The 14,212-nt window shown below is 39.3% G+C and overlaps 1 protein-coding gene and 1 non-coding gene across 4 annotated transcripts in view; one reads left to right on the forward strand and one right to left on the reverse strand.

Annotated features, from left to right (window-relative positions):
• Positions 1-14,212, forward strand: part of CLCN5 (chloride voltage-gated channel 5) — a 160,525-nt gene that overhangs the window by 12,171 nt on the left and 134,142 nt on the right. The window lies entirely within an intron of this gene.
• LOC114675180 (U6 spliceosomal RNA) lies at positions 6,440-6,546 on the reverse strand. Its single transcript, XR_003726275.1, has one exon. It is a non-coding gene; the product is annotated as a U6 spliceosomal RNA (small nuclear RNA).

Here is a 14,212-nt window from a genome sequence, read left to right on the forward strand (position 1 = left end):
AAATAAATGCAGGACAGGGACCATCCAGTGGAAATGAAATCGATATTACTAGGCATGTGAGATATTAGACACTGAAGTTTTCTCTTTCTTTTCTTCTGTGTCCCTCCCTCCAAAAGATAAACACAATAAGTTACATTGTTGACATCTTCTGGCCAAAAACGTGTTCAGATGCAGAAGAAAACCCTGGCTCTGTCTATGCTAAATCTTCTGGTCCTTCCACTGCCCTCCCTTTGGTCTGGCCTTACTTGTGGCCACCTGTGACTCAGCACTGAATATTCCCAGGTTGAAATAATGATCTTTCCTATTTAGCTTTGAGAATGGTGAGAGACAGGTAGGCAAGAGAGTTCTTGCCATCCAAATTCTCAACTCTGTCAAGCTGTTCTTTTCCTTGGGTCCTGTACCCCAGTAATACGTAATAATAATAGAGTTTCCTTATCTTACATTTCTCTGTATTGAATAATTATACCACTGTGGACCCAGATGTCAAAGCCCAAATTCTAAGAGACACCATACATTTCTTGCTCCCCCTTAGCTGCAGTCCGACCCTGCTGGCCTAGATCATTTCAGTAGGTAGCATTCCTAGCAAGCACCTGCTTACCTTTCAGCCATGAGCTTTCCTGAAGCCTCCCCCATCCTCTGGTAAAATTAGCCTCTGGCTCTATTGTATGGTCCTTGAGGGCAGTGACTGCACTTGTTCAATATTTTTGTTCTCACGTCTGCTTTGTGCCAGGCAGGCATTGTGTTGGGTAGATGCTGGGGTTATAGCAGTGAACACAAAAGTCATGATCCCTGCCCTCTTAAGCCTTGCAGTCTCATGGGGGAGTTGGAGTGCAAATAAATACACAGCTATTTTCTTATAAAGTGTTGTGAGTGCTAGAAAAGTCAAGTCCTATGAAAAAGAATAGTAGAGACTGAATTTATAGAGAGAAGAAGGGAATGGGAGGAAGTGACAAGTTCATCTGAGACCTGAAAGATGAGGAGGAGTTATCCAGGCAAAAAGTTGGGGGAACAGCATCCCAGGCAGAGGAGACAAGGTGGAAATCCCTGAGGTGGGAAGAATCCCTGGGTCCTTTCCCAGCATGGTCCATTGCAGCTGGACCATAGTGAATGAGGCATAAAGGGACATGTGATAAAATTGGAAAGATGGGCAGGGGACAGGTCATACAGGGTTTTGTAGGCCATGTTACCAAGTACCCTAACTTGGTAACATGAAGGCCTTGGAGATAGATTGGATATGGCAGAGTGACCAGTGAATGAGTGAGGAGTATCTCATTCATCTTATACCGAATACCTGGCAGAGAGTGCCCAGCATATAGTGCTCATTGAATCTTTGTTTAATGAGTAATAACTGCCTTGTGTTCCTATCAGGATTGCCATGGAGATGAAATGAGATAAGGTATGCTAAGATGCTTTGCAAAATAATTCACTAGATTCTATGTAGTGATGCTTACAGATATTCACTGTCGCTAGGAACCACATCCCCCCAACTCCATATTCTGTTAAACTAGCAAAATCTTTCAATTAGTTCATCCCATGCCATGAATATGCTGATGTACTGTGTTCTTACATATTCAATGTGTCTCTTTTATCAATGCCTTTAACTAATTATGGGTGAGTGGAAACTACCTTATATCACACCATTATGTGACACTCCTGGTGTTAGAGATAATTATGGGTAGTGGTGCCAGGAGCAGTATAGCTTTCTCTTCTGTGCTAAATCTACTTCTAAATCTCTCAACCTATATAATTCATTATTTAGGAGCTAGATTAATACTGAGGAATAGCACCCTCTGAATTTGCATTTGGATAAGGGCAAGGCTAATCATATCAGGATGTGGTTGCTACCAATTATGGCACTTGGTTTTCTAGACTGTTAAAAGACGTAACAAAATGATCAGTATTTTGCTATTTTTGTGTTAAATATCTGTTCCCTATTTAAACTGCAGGAACTTCAGAGGACTGACTGAAAAGCCCAGCTCTGTGTACTGTTGGTAGGATATAGGTTGATAGAATCCATTAGAGGGCACTTTGAAAGACTTTCTCAAAATGTAACTTGTACACCTTTTGTCCCAATAAATCTATTCTCGAACTGCACAAAGGTTAGTTGTTACAAGGATGTTGGTTGCCTTCTTGTTGCCATCTTTTTTACTATCAACAGTCTTATTAATGTACAGCATGAGAGACCGGTTATGCTAATTATGGTATTTACATACTATGGTATGCTGTTCATTTCATTTAAAAGAGTAAAGTAGCTTGGATGTGGTGGTTCACGCCTGTAATCCCAGCAATTTAGGAGGCTTAGGTGGAAAGATCACTTGGGATCAGGAGTTTGAGGCTGCAGGGAATGTGCCGCTGCACTCCAGCCAGGGTGATAAAGTGAGACCCTGTCTCAAATAAGAAAATGAAACAGTAAAGTAGGTATACATATAGTGACAGGGAATGGTGTCCAAGATAAATTTTTAAGTGAAAAAAGGGGTGCAGAATGGCATATATTATAGGATCCCACTTGTTCAACACAAAGAAGGGAGGTATTGTATAAGAATTCGTGTATATGTGTTCTTGCATATGCTTAGAAAATTTCTAGGATGACGCACAAGAAATAGTTGTCAGTTACCTTGGAGATTAGAGGTGGCGAGGCTAGGGATTTTAGTTTTCACTTGACACCTTTCTGTACTGCTTGACTTGTTTACAACAACCTGTAAAACCTTTAAATACTAAAATTTAAATAAAAACTGTACCTCACTAGATTCTTTCCTCAACAATTTATACTAAGAAATAAAAGGAATATTAGTGGTTGAGGTGAGAGATCAGGTCTGAAGCAAAGGAGGCTGACTCTGATAAAACCAAGGGCCTCTAAAAGCTACCTCTGTGACCAGAGGACTTAGGAGAGATGTTGCTTTGTTAAAGCATAATGCTAAGAAAACAAGTAAGATTAAATTGGGTAAAAATTACTTTATTAGTTTTTTGATGAAACAGTTGTAATCATGTCATTAGTTTTGATCTCTGGATATATTAATACCTAAACAGCATAGTAATTGTATTCCAGACTACAATTTAAACATTAAATGTTTCAACGTGTAGAATGATAGCTGTTTTTCTTGTTCAATTTGTTTAAATGTTGCAAGTGAATGCTAAGCTACAGTTTCTTGAGCTTTTTACTTAAGGACCTGAGGAAAAATGCAAGTATAATCTTATGCTTGAAGTAGAGAAGATATAAATTACCTGATATTTACCTTATAATGTTTGGATTAAGTTAAATCTTCAAATTCTTAAGGCCCCTTCTAGCTCAGTCTCCCCCCAAAAAGGGCTTTTGTCTGAGACACAAGAAGTCAAAGGGTTGTCTGTCAGAGTGTCCTCTTGGTTTGGCATAATGAAGAGTTCCTTCACCCAGTTGTGGATGTTCAGAGACAAGAGTCACTATCCTGTGTTAAGTGACCCTCCTTCTCTAACATTTGGGGTTTTAGCCAGGAGATAGGTGGTAGAACACAAGACAGGTTTTACTCTAGGATGTTGATTGAGAAAGATATATAATCGGGCAGGTGGTAGAGACTGGAGTAATGGGAACAATTGTGAGAAAAGAAAAGGCTATGTAATTTCAGGCTGTAGAAAGACTGGAATCAGGGGTAGAAAGACTGGAATCATAAAGAATGCAACTTTTGCAATATTTTTTCTGGTTGTGGGAACCAGAATATGAGGAGCTGCCTGGAATTTGGTTTGCAGTTGAACCTGGACCTGGAGGTTATGCCTAGAGAACGAGGCATAAAGATTCTTATCTTTGTTGGTGATCACAGAAGCTGTTAGAACTGGCCCCAGCTTGGACCAGGCATGAAGGAGGGAGGAATTGGGAGAAGAAACCAGACATCCTAGAAAGACAGAGAAGATGCTGAGCTCTGAGTGGGCTGGACTTTGTATGTGCTCAAAGCCTGTACTTGACTGCCCTGCATGGAGGATGTTGCTTACATTTCTTACTCCATAATAAAGTATTCTGAGTTGACTGAGGTCAAGAAAGAGAAAAGAACCAATAATAATAGCTACCATTTATGAGTACTTACCATGTGCTTTTTTTTTTTTTGAGACAGAGTCTTGTTCTGTCACCTAGGCTGGAATGCAGTGGCATGATCTGGGCTCACTGCAACTTCTGCCTCCTGGGTTCAAGTAATTCTCATGCGTCAGCTTCCCAAGTAGCTGGGACTACAGGCATGCACCACCATGCCTGGCTAGTTTTTGTATTTTTAGTAGAGACAGAGTTTCACCATGTTGGCCAGGCTGGTCTCAAACTGGCCTCAAGTGATCGCCCACCTTGGCCTCCCAAAGTGCTGGGATTGCAGGCATGAGCCACCATGCCCAGCCTATTGTGCTTTTAAAAGTGCTTTACATGGATTATCTCATTTAATCTTTCCAGTAACGGTGTAGCAGATAGGAACTGAGGCATAAAGTGGTTGGGTCGTATTCTGAAATTGTAACTGGTAGAGCCTGAGTCTGAGGCAGTCTGCCTCTAGAACCTGTGCTTTTAGTTATTCTGTATTTCTAGGACCGTAGCTCCCAGAATCCCTTCTTCACTGCCACCCCCAATCAATCAAGGTAATGGCCAGCTGTGAAAGAAGGAAATTTCCTATTAGAGTACTATTGCTGTGGCCCTAATGAGCAAGTGAAATGATTTCAAGGGAGTAAGAAAGCAGAGGCTTGAATAAAGCCTGTGGGTAAGTGAAGTACAATTCTGTAGCCAAAATTCTGTTTTCTTTCTAAATTTAAATAAGTGATTTTGTATCTTCTGTGTGGAAGACACTATTAGGTATTATGTGTGGGACTAAGAAGATTCAGAAGCAGATACTGTCCTTCCAAAAGCTAGTCTCTGAGGAAGTTAAAACATGTGCACTAATAACCATAACCCAAGCTTATGTTAGAGACATGGTTAGAGAGTCATGGACTACCACAGAAGTTAGACAAAGGTGAGGAGGTGGCATGTGGGGAAGACCATGCAGTATGGGTAGGTTCTTCTATAGCTGGAGATGTCAGAGATATGATTTCAGCCAGCAAAGTACCAGGTACATTTGAGGGAACTTGAAAGTGTCATGCCAGACCTGTTATATTTATATACATTGTCTCATTAACTCTTTGTAACAATGCTTTATTGACCAAATGATTTAATTGTCAAAACGAGGACACTTTTGAGAGTGGAGTACTAATCAGATGGAATAGGAATAAACAGGGGCTCAGGAACACCAGGACCTATGAGGCAGTTGTTATTATTCCCATTTAACACGTTAGAAAATGAGGCCACAGATCACATAGCTAGGAATTGGTGGAGCTAGGATTTGAATCCAATCCTGGCTTCAAAACTAAAAGATTCATACTTCATTCCATATACAGTGGGGTGCAATTGAAGGGCTTTGAGCAGAGAACTGTCATAGTCAGAACTATGCAGGACGGATGGAAAGGAAGGACTGGAATTGGGGTGATGAGTTAAGAGATTGCTGAATAAGATTCGTGTAGAACATTCTAAGGACCTGTATATAAGATGTTAACTTTGGAATTTAAAGGAAGTGAGAAATGTAAGAGATATCACAAAGCACAAAGGAATAAATGACAAAGTTAGACTACTGGGCAGCTTTGAATGGAGAAGAAGAGTAAAAGGTAATGTAGGATTTCAAATTATTTTAATGAAAACATTTTGTTAACCAAAAGTAGCCACTAAGGTAACTTAGAAAGATAACGTGTGTTTTCACTAGTGTACTAAACTAAGAGAAAATCTGCTTCTCAGTATAGTTGACTTACTGACTTGTAATCATGAGCAAATTATTTAACCCTTTCTTGCCCAGATTTACTCATCTTTAAAACATAATGTTGTCTCCCACTACAAAAGCCCCATGAACTAGCACAGATTGAATGCTTCTTTATCTCCACATTTTCAAAATTTGAGTGCTTATGCTCAATAATGTGAAATTGCATCCTAGTGTTAAATACAACCACTTTTATATCATATTGCAAAACACTAATAATATTTATCATGTGATATGTTATCACCCTCTTCTGAACTCCTGCTTCTGTTATTACCTTTAACTAGTTGCCAGATAAATTGTAATGCCAGCTTTATAACATCTTTTCTGCCATTGTCTTCAGCTGTTATTTAACTTCTTTATTATGGTTTAACTTTCTTATATGTTTATCTTAGCTCCCCAATAGGGTGGATGATACTTTAGGGATGGGAACATAGTTTATACATCCCTCCATTCCTCCTAATTCCTTAGGTAGAGTCACCCAGGAAGTATTTATTGATCTGATTCAACCAGTTCATGTGGCACAATAAGACTTTTTGTTTTGTACATTATACCCTGTTAATATGGTCTCAAATAGTATTGGATTTTGGATAATTATTTCTTACTCTGAACTCATAATGATCCCAGAACCCGCTTTTCCCTCCAAGTTTCTGTCTGTCCCTTTCTCTTCTAATTTTTTCAAAAATGTGCATGTCATCCCTGTGCAGGGACCACGCTAATCTTCTCTGTATCATTCTAATTTTAGTATATGTGCTGCTGAAATAAGCGCCCTTTCAATTTTTTTTTTTTTTTTTTTTTTTTTTTTTAAGATGGAGTCTCACTCTGTTGCCAGGCTGGAGTGCAGTGGCGTGATCTAAGTTCACTGCAACCTCCGACTCCCTGGTTCAAGCGATTCTCCTGCCTCAGCGATTCTCCTGCCTCAGCCTCCCGAGTAGCTGCATTTATAGGCGTGAGCCACCACGCCCAGCTAATTTTTTCTTTTGTATTTTTAATAGAGACAGGGTTTTACCATGTTGGCCAGGATGGTCTCGATCTCCTGACCTCATGATCCACCTGCGTTGGCCTCCCAAAGTGCTGGGATTACAGGCTTGAGCCACCGTGCCTGGCTACTCTTTTGATTTTTTTTGTTTGGAGACAGAATCTTGCTCTGTCTCCCAGGCTGGAGTGCGGTGGCACGATCTCCACTTACTGCAACCTCCGCTCCCTGGGTTCAGGCAATTCTCCTGCCTCAGCCTCCTGAATAGCTGGGACTACGTGCACATGCTGCCACACCCAGCTAATTTTTTGTATTTTAGTAGAGACGGGGTTTCACTGTGTTGCCCAGACTGGTCTTGAACTCCTGAGCTCAGGCAATCCACCCACTCCGGCCTCCCAAAGTGCTAGGATTAAAGGCATGAGCCACCACGCCCGTCCTAATTTTTTAAACAAGAACCTTTCTATGCCTTTACTTAAATATTAATGTAATTAAATTTTTATTTATTGTTCTTGTTAGTTTTAGCTTTATTATCACATATTTCATAAATACCTTTATTCAAGGAGTTAATAAAACATCATTTGCTATATTTGTTTTCTGTTGCTGCATAATGGATTACCACAAACTTAATTGCTCAGAACAACAAACATGTATTATCTTGCAGTTTCCATGGGTCAGGAGATGGTCATGGCTCAACTTGGTCCTCTGCTCAGGGTCTCACAGGCTGCAATCAAGGTGTTGGCAGAACCGGTGGTCTCATCTCAGGCTCAGGGTTCTCTTCCAAGCTCATGTGATTGTTGGCAGAATTTAGTTCTTTGTGGTTGTGGGATTGAGGCCCTCAGATCCTAGGGGCTGCCTGTAATTCCCTGTCACATGGTCTTTCCATAGGCAGTTCATATAACAGCACCTTGTTTTTCAAGGCTTGCGAGGGATAAAGTCTCAGTTTGTCTCTCACAATGGCAAGAAGGAATCAATAATATACACATATATATCTAGTCATGGGAGTGACTTCCAATTACCCTTGCCATATTCCATTGGTTAGAACCTACTCACATGTCCCACCCATACTCAGGGAAAGGGGATTAAACAAGGACATGAATATCAGGAGGTGGGCATCATTGGGGGTCACCTTATGGTCTGTCTGCTATATTTGGCATAGCTCTGAATCAGGCTAATTGAATACTTTCTTTTTCTTTTTTTTATTTTTATTTTTTGAGATGGAGTTTCCCTGTTGTTGCCCAGGCTAGAGTACAGTGGCATGATCTCGGCTCACCACAACCTCCACCTCCTGGGTTCAGGCGATTCTCCTGCCTCAGTCTCCCGAGTAGCTGGGATTACAGGCATGTGCCACCACGCCCGGCTAATTTTGTATTTTTAGTAGAGATGGGGTTTCTCCATGTTGGTCAGGCTGGTTTTGAACTCCCGACCTCAGGTGATCTGCCCGCCTCAGCCTCCCAAAGTACTGGGATTAGAGGCATGAGCCACCGCGCCCAGCCAAGACTTTTAAACTTACTGTTATCCATCAACAAACACTCACTGGGTAAGGCTTTTCTAACAGCTGTGACTCTAACTTTACTGTCATCCACCAAATTTTTTTTCATCTACTTACAAAGATAAAATGAGAGATGATGTCAGTAATTTGCCTGAAGTCATTCATTGTGTGAGGCCTTCCACTGAGACAGAGTGCTGGAGTGGGAGCAAAGTTGAGATGATTTGAATTTGGATGCCTATCAGATATCCACATATATCCCGTGGCCTGGGGTATAGAGAGGGTCTGGTCTCTAGTAGAGATTTGGGGACTCTTCATGTATAGATGATATATGAAGCCTAGGATTTGAGTATACTTTGAGAGGGAAAAGGTGCCAAAGGTAGAATTCTGGGGGAAATCCAGGTACTCAGTTTGAGGGACTTCTCTCACCTCCTTATATAACAACCCAAACAAAAAGGAAACAAGTTATCCAGTCTCAGAGGAAAAGTTGTATTATTTTGTCTACTTCTGCTTCAGTCCCTTCTCTGTCTGTTTATTATAGATACTATTTACTTAATTATACCTCTTTTCTTCTGGTTTCTTCTGCTCTTCCTTTCCACTGGACCCATTCGCTATCGTCCATAAACATGTTCTGGTCTCCCTTTGCTGTATCTTCTGGCTACCAATACCTATCTAGTCAGCCACTTAATGTTTCTGGGCCTCAATTTCCTCAGAGATTGAGGGACGTGATGTAGGGAGGAGGTTATGATTTTTAAGAGGCTTCTTTCTGACCTAAATTTTGTTCTGCCATCTTATTTCTCTACCTTTCCCCATTTTGGGTTGTGTTGACTGTTCAGTTCCTTTTTGAAACTTCCCTCCCTGGGCCACAGAGTTGTACTCCTCTAGTTCCCTTTCTGCCTGCCTCTGTCACTGCTTCTCCATTACTTTTGTTTCCTCCTGCCTCCTAATTATGTCCATATTCAGGGGTGTCAAGTTCTTTGCCTTTTCTCTCTTTATACTCACTGCGTCAGAGATTTCATCTACACTCCTGGCTTTACCTTTTTTTTTTTTTTTAATTATAGAAGTAACACACAATTACATGTTCCTATTAAAAAATAATATAGATGCATCTAGAGTAAAAAGTGAAAATGCCCCTTCAACTTCATCCTTAGACGTAACCACCATTATCTGATTGGTGTTCTTTCTCCAGGTGTTGAGTCCCAAATCTATAAAGGTAGCTCTAAACTCTAGTTTTCATCAATAGCTGTAATCAGGATACTTTTATTTGGATGCTCCACTATCAGCATATAAAATCAGCTAGCTGAATGACTTTGGGCATGTGGTTGATATGGTGGTTTTTTTTTTTTTTTTTTAATTCTGTGGTTCTTTCATGTCTTGTATTTATTTCTTTTTGTATCTCCATAGCATTAAACAGTAGACATTCCTTACATGTTTGGTTGATTCTGTTATTTTGCGGCTCATTAGTACTCCTTCCCGATTTGCTTATATGCATAGACCCAAGGAAATAGAATAACCCTCTGTTAGTACTTTAGGTGAAGAGGTGGGTGGCTGAGTATAGGGCTTAATCACTGGGAACCAGAACACATGAGCAGTTCAATGGTAACAGTAAGTATGGGGGCTTGATGGAGGAGAATGGGGTGGTAGATGGGTAGTATATTGAAAACTTTGGACAGTAAATTAAAGCCAGGGTGCTAACATTAAATAAATATATCATGGGTTGTAAAATATAAATATCTTAATCTAAAATATTAGCTACCAAAATCACTGTTCATATGAAAACATTATTTTGGCTCTGAAAAAGATACATGGATAATCTCTGCAGTGTAATGGGTCATTTTGCAAAAGTATGTTCTGTATGTGTATTAAATGCAAATTAATTGGAAAGATTGCCAATGAGAGTGTATCATTGCATGTTGTATTAATGAGGCTGTATCGCATAAGCAGTTACACACTGAAAATTGCCAGTCTCTGTAAAAGCTTAATTCCAAAGAAATTTAGGGTAATCATGGACAGGATCCATAGTAGTGGTTCTCAGCTGGGGGCAATTTTACCCCCTGGGGAAATTTAGCAATGTCTGGAGATATTTTTGTCACAATTGTGGGGAGGCGTTACTGGCATCTAGTGGGAACAAGCCAGGTAAGCTGATAAACATCCTACAATGCACAGGCCAACTCCCTACCACGAAGAATTATCTGACCCAAGATGTCAGTAATGCTGAAGTTGAGGAATCTTCATGAAGGGAATTTTGGGTAGGGCAGGAGACCCATGGAGGTGACCATTGATGCCCCTTTGTATTAATGCTGATGTCCTGTAATTCTTAACCTTGCTACCTAGTTGAAAGCTAGAGGTTATGACAATTGTTTGGCTTTTAGAAACAGCATACATATCAGATAGATGGACCCATTTATTTTCTTTTCTAGGTGTTTTGGTTATTTGACTATTAAAGTAACTTATCCCCAGACTTTGTCAATGCTGATTTTTTTTCAAGGAGAACTTACCGCCAGAACGTTTAAAGAGCAACAGACAAAAATGCTGAGACTTGATAAAATTTTATGTTGAGTTATTGCATATTAATACTTAGTCCTAAATACTGTATGCAAATGTATCTTAAACTGAGATATAGCTCAGGAGTGTAAATGGGTTGGCTAAGGTAATGTAGTGATTTATTCATAGACCCGAGGCCAGAAATCAGATTCCTTGATTCCCAGGCCATTATTCCTTTGATTTGGCTATTGCTTCTGTATAACATCTTTTCTGCTTTGAGTTTCCTGAAGAGCACAATCAAGTATGTCGAAGATTGAATCATCTTAGGTGCTGGACGTTTTGCACATTTATACAAGAATATTCAATATTACCAGTCATCTTAAAAAAGCAACAAAATAACCCAAAATAATGCTGAGTAAAACACAAGAAGTTATGTTACTTTTTCACTTAGTAACATGGATGAAATATTACAGCAAATGGGGACAGAGCTTAAAGGAAGTGGTAGGGTGAAAGGACCATTAGTGTAACACAGCTGGATGGCATTTCTCTAAGCTACCATTTTGAAGAATGTTGCTCTTTGGACTGACTCCCAAACTCCATCTGGCTAGCACTTTGGAATTTTAAATGGGTAAAAAATATGATTTTCCATTGCTCCCAGCTGCCCTGCATGGTTTAATAGACAACTATGTAAAAGACAGGGATTAGAACCAGCATTTGCTTTGCTTTATGAAATTGGGAAATATACTTGGTTTTTTAGCTCAAGTTTTTTCATAAGTAGATGATATGGTAGAGGATTATGGTAGTTAATATTTATTGAATCCTTACAATTTATCAGGTACTAAGCCCTTCCACATATTATATTATTAAACCTCAATATAGTTCTATAAGGTAAATACCATTATTACCCCTCTTTTAAAGTTGAGGAACTGAGGCAAAGAGAAATTAAGTAACTAGCTTTCACAGCTAATAAGTAGTTCTTGGTATGAATTGAGATATACTGTAAGTGTAAAATACACACTAGATTTCAAAGACAGTGTGATAAAAAAATGTAAAATATCTCAACAATGTTCTGTATTGATTACATGTTAAAATGATAATATTTTGCTTTTTAAAAAATTCTTAGTTTTTGTGGATACATAGTAAGTGTATATATTTATGGGGTACATGAAATGTTTTGATACAGGCATGTAATACATAGTAATCACATCATGGAGAATGGGGTATCTATCCCTTCAAGCATTGTTTGTGTTACAAAAACAATCCAATTATACTCTTTTAGTTCTTTAAAAATGTATAGTTAAATTATTATTGACTATAGTCACCCTGTTGTGCTATCCAATAGTAGGTCTTATTCATTCTAGCTATTTTTGGTACCCATTAACCATCCCTACCTTCCCCATAGTCTCCCACTACCCTTCCCATTCTCTGGTAACCACCCTTTTACTCTCTATGTCCATTGAAGTAATATTTTGGATATATTGGGTCAAATAAATTAGAGTGTTAAAGTTAATTTCACCCGTTTCTTTGTGCTTTTCTTAAGGTGGCATCCAGAAAATTTCAGATTACGTATGTGGCTCACATTTTCATATTTCTGTTAGACAGCACTGCTCTAGAGAGTTTCATCTAGCTCCTGGAGGTGGGTGATAATCTCATCCTTATATCATGTACATGAGACTAAAAGCTGAAGAAGCCAAAAAATTAGATACATTGGATTAAAGTTTGCTGTTGTAGCCATTAAGTCTCTAAGGTGACATTAGGCCTATTCTCTAATGTTTGCATTATTAAGGGGTAAGGAACAAGGAAGCTGTTAAACTTAGGTACATTGTAGGGTTTTAGTCCCATAAACATCTATTGAATAACTGTGTAAGGCATTGTGTTGATACTGTGGCTCATATAAAAATCAGTGACTTAGACTTTGCCATCAGTATACACGCGACTGTTCATAAAATCATATATAATGGAGTGGTAGAAACAAAGGGCTTAGAATCTTAAGAGAACAAGAGGTTATTTGCAGCTAGCATGAGGGTGGAAGGTTTAGGAAGGAGGTGACATTTGAGCTGGTTGGAGAAAGATGGATAGGATTTCAGTAGAGGTCCCCTCTATACTCAAAGGAACATGCAGAACTGGGTGACAGGTCACTGAACTGACATGCTTTTCTCTTCACAAAACGGAAGCTCTGTACAGCACAACATGGAGAGAGGTCAGAGACCTTGACATGTAGGTTTTTTAAGGGCCCATTTGTGTTGATATGCCGTTCTCATCAGACCTCTGTCTTGCATATACATAGAAACTTCCAATCATAGAATACACTGCTTATCTAAGTCTTTTGGTTTCTGACATCCTGGATCAGCCAGGCAGCAAGTGATGAAACACATGGCTCATGCCTGTGCATATGTTTCTAGTTATGCATAGTTGAATGGGCAGGCAGATAAATTGTTTTTAAACTGTAGTGGAAATGGCCCCATCTTGAAATTTAGATATAACTTGAATTTCTGTTGTCGAATCTCTTTGGCAAAAAATTGTAGCTCCTACCATGGGGAAGAATAAAGAAAGGGGCAGAAAGAGGCTGGGAATGTTACTCTAACAGAAGTATCTCTACCTTAAAGTGGGAAAAGTGGGAAAAAAAATACTCTCCTCACTCCACCAATACCACTATGTTCAAGTCTGGCCTTCCCTTCCAGCTACCGATTGTAGCTGGATTGGTTTGGTTTTGTTTGGAGGTCATTTGGCATTACAAAAAAATTGGGAAATAAAAGACTATTTTTTCAAGATAAAACCTGGAAAGAAAAGAACCTATACCCTTAAGTAGGAAGAACTCTCCAGTCTATATTTGCAGATGGGCTGACTTTGTCTTCCAGGTGGGTTTTTTTTTTCAGTTGTTTGTTTTATGCTAATAGAGTTTTGCCCCATTAACATAGAATATGCTTCAGTGACTCCTTCCTGCTCTCCAGAGGACACCCGCACAGTTAATTGGCTTTTCCTTTTATAGAATTCTAAAATGTTAAAGCTACAAATGGATACTCTTATAGAATGTTGCAGTAGCTGAGTCCCTTAGTTAAAAAATGGTAATGTAGTTCTTCTCTTTAAAAAATTAAAAATAAATGTAATATGTTATTGTAATATGTATTTAACCAGTTTTAAAAATTAGAAAATATAAATAAGAAACCAAAAATTTTAACATCCCAGATTTAAAAAGAGAGAGAACCATTGTTAACACCCATGCATATAGACTTCTAGATGTGTGTGTGCAACTTTTTTTTTTTTTTTTTTTTTGAGACGGAGTTTCGCTCTTGCCCAGGCTGGAGTGCAATGGCACAATCTCGGCTCACCACAACCTCCACCTCCTGGGTTCAAGTGATTCTCCTGCCTCAGCCTCCCGAGTAGCTGGGATTACAGGCATGCACCACCACGCCCAGCTAATTTTGCATTTTTAGTAGAGACAGGGTTTCTCCATGTTGGTCAGGCTGGTCTTGAACTCCCAGATCACCT

The sequence above is a fragment of the Macaca mulatta genome, chromosome X (genome assembly GCF_049350105.2).
Source record: "Macaca mulatta isolate MMU2019108-1 chromosome X, T2T-MMU8v2.0, whole genome shotgun sequence".
In the NCBI taxonomy this organism is placed as follows: domain Eukaryota; kingdom Metazoa; phylum Chordata; class Mammalia; order Primates; family Cercopithecidae; genus Macaca; species Macaca mulatta.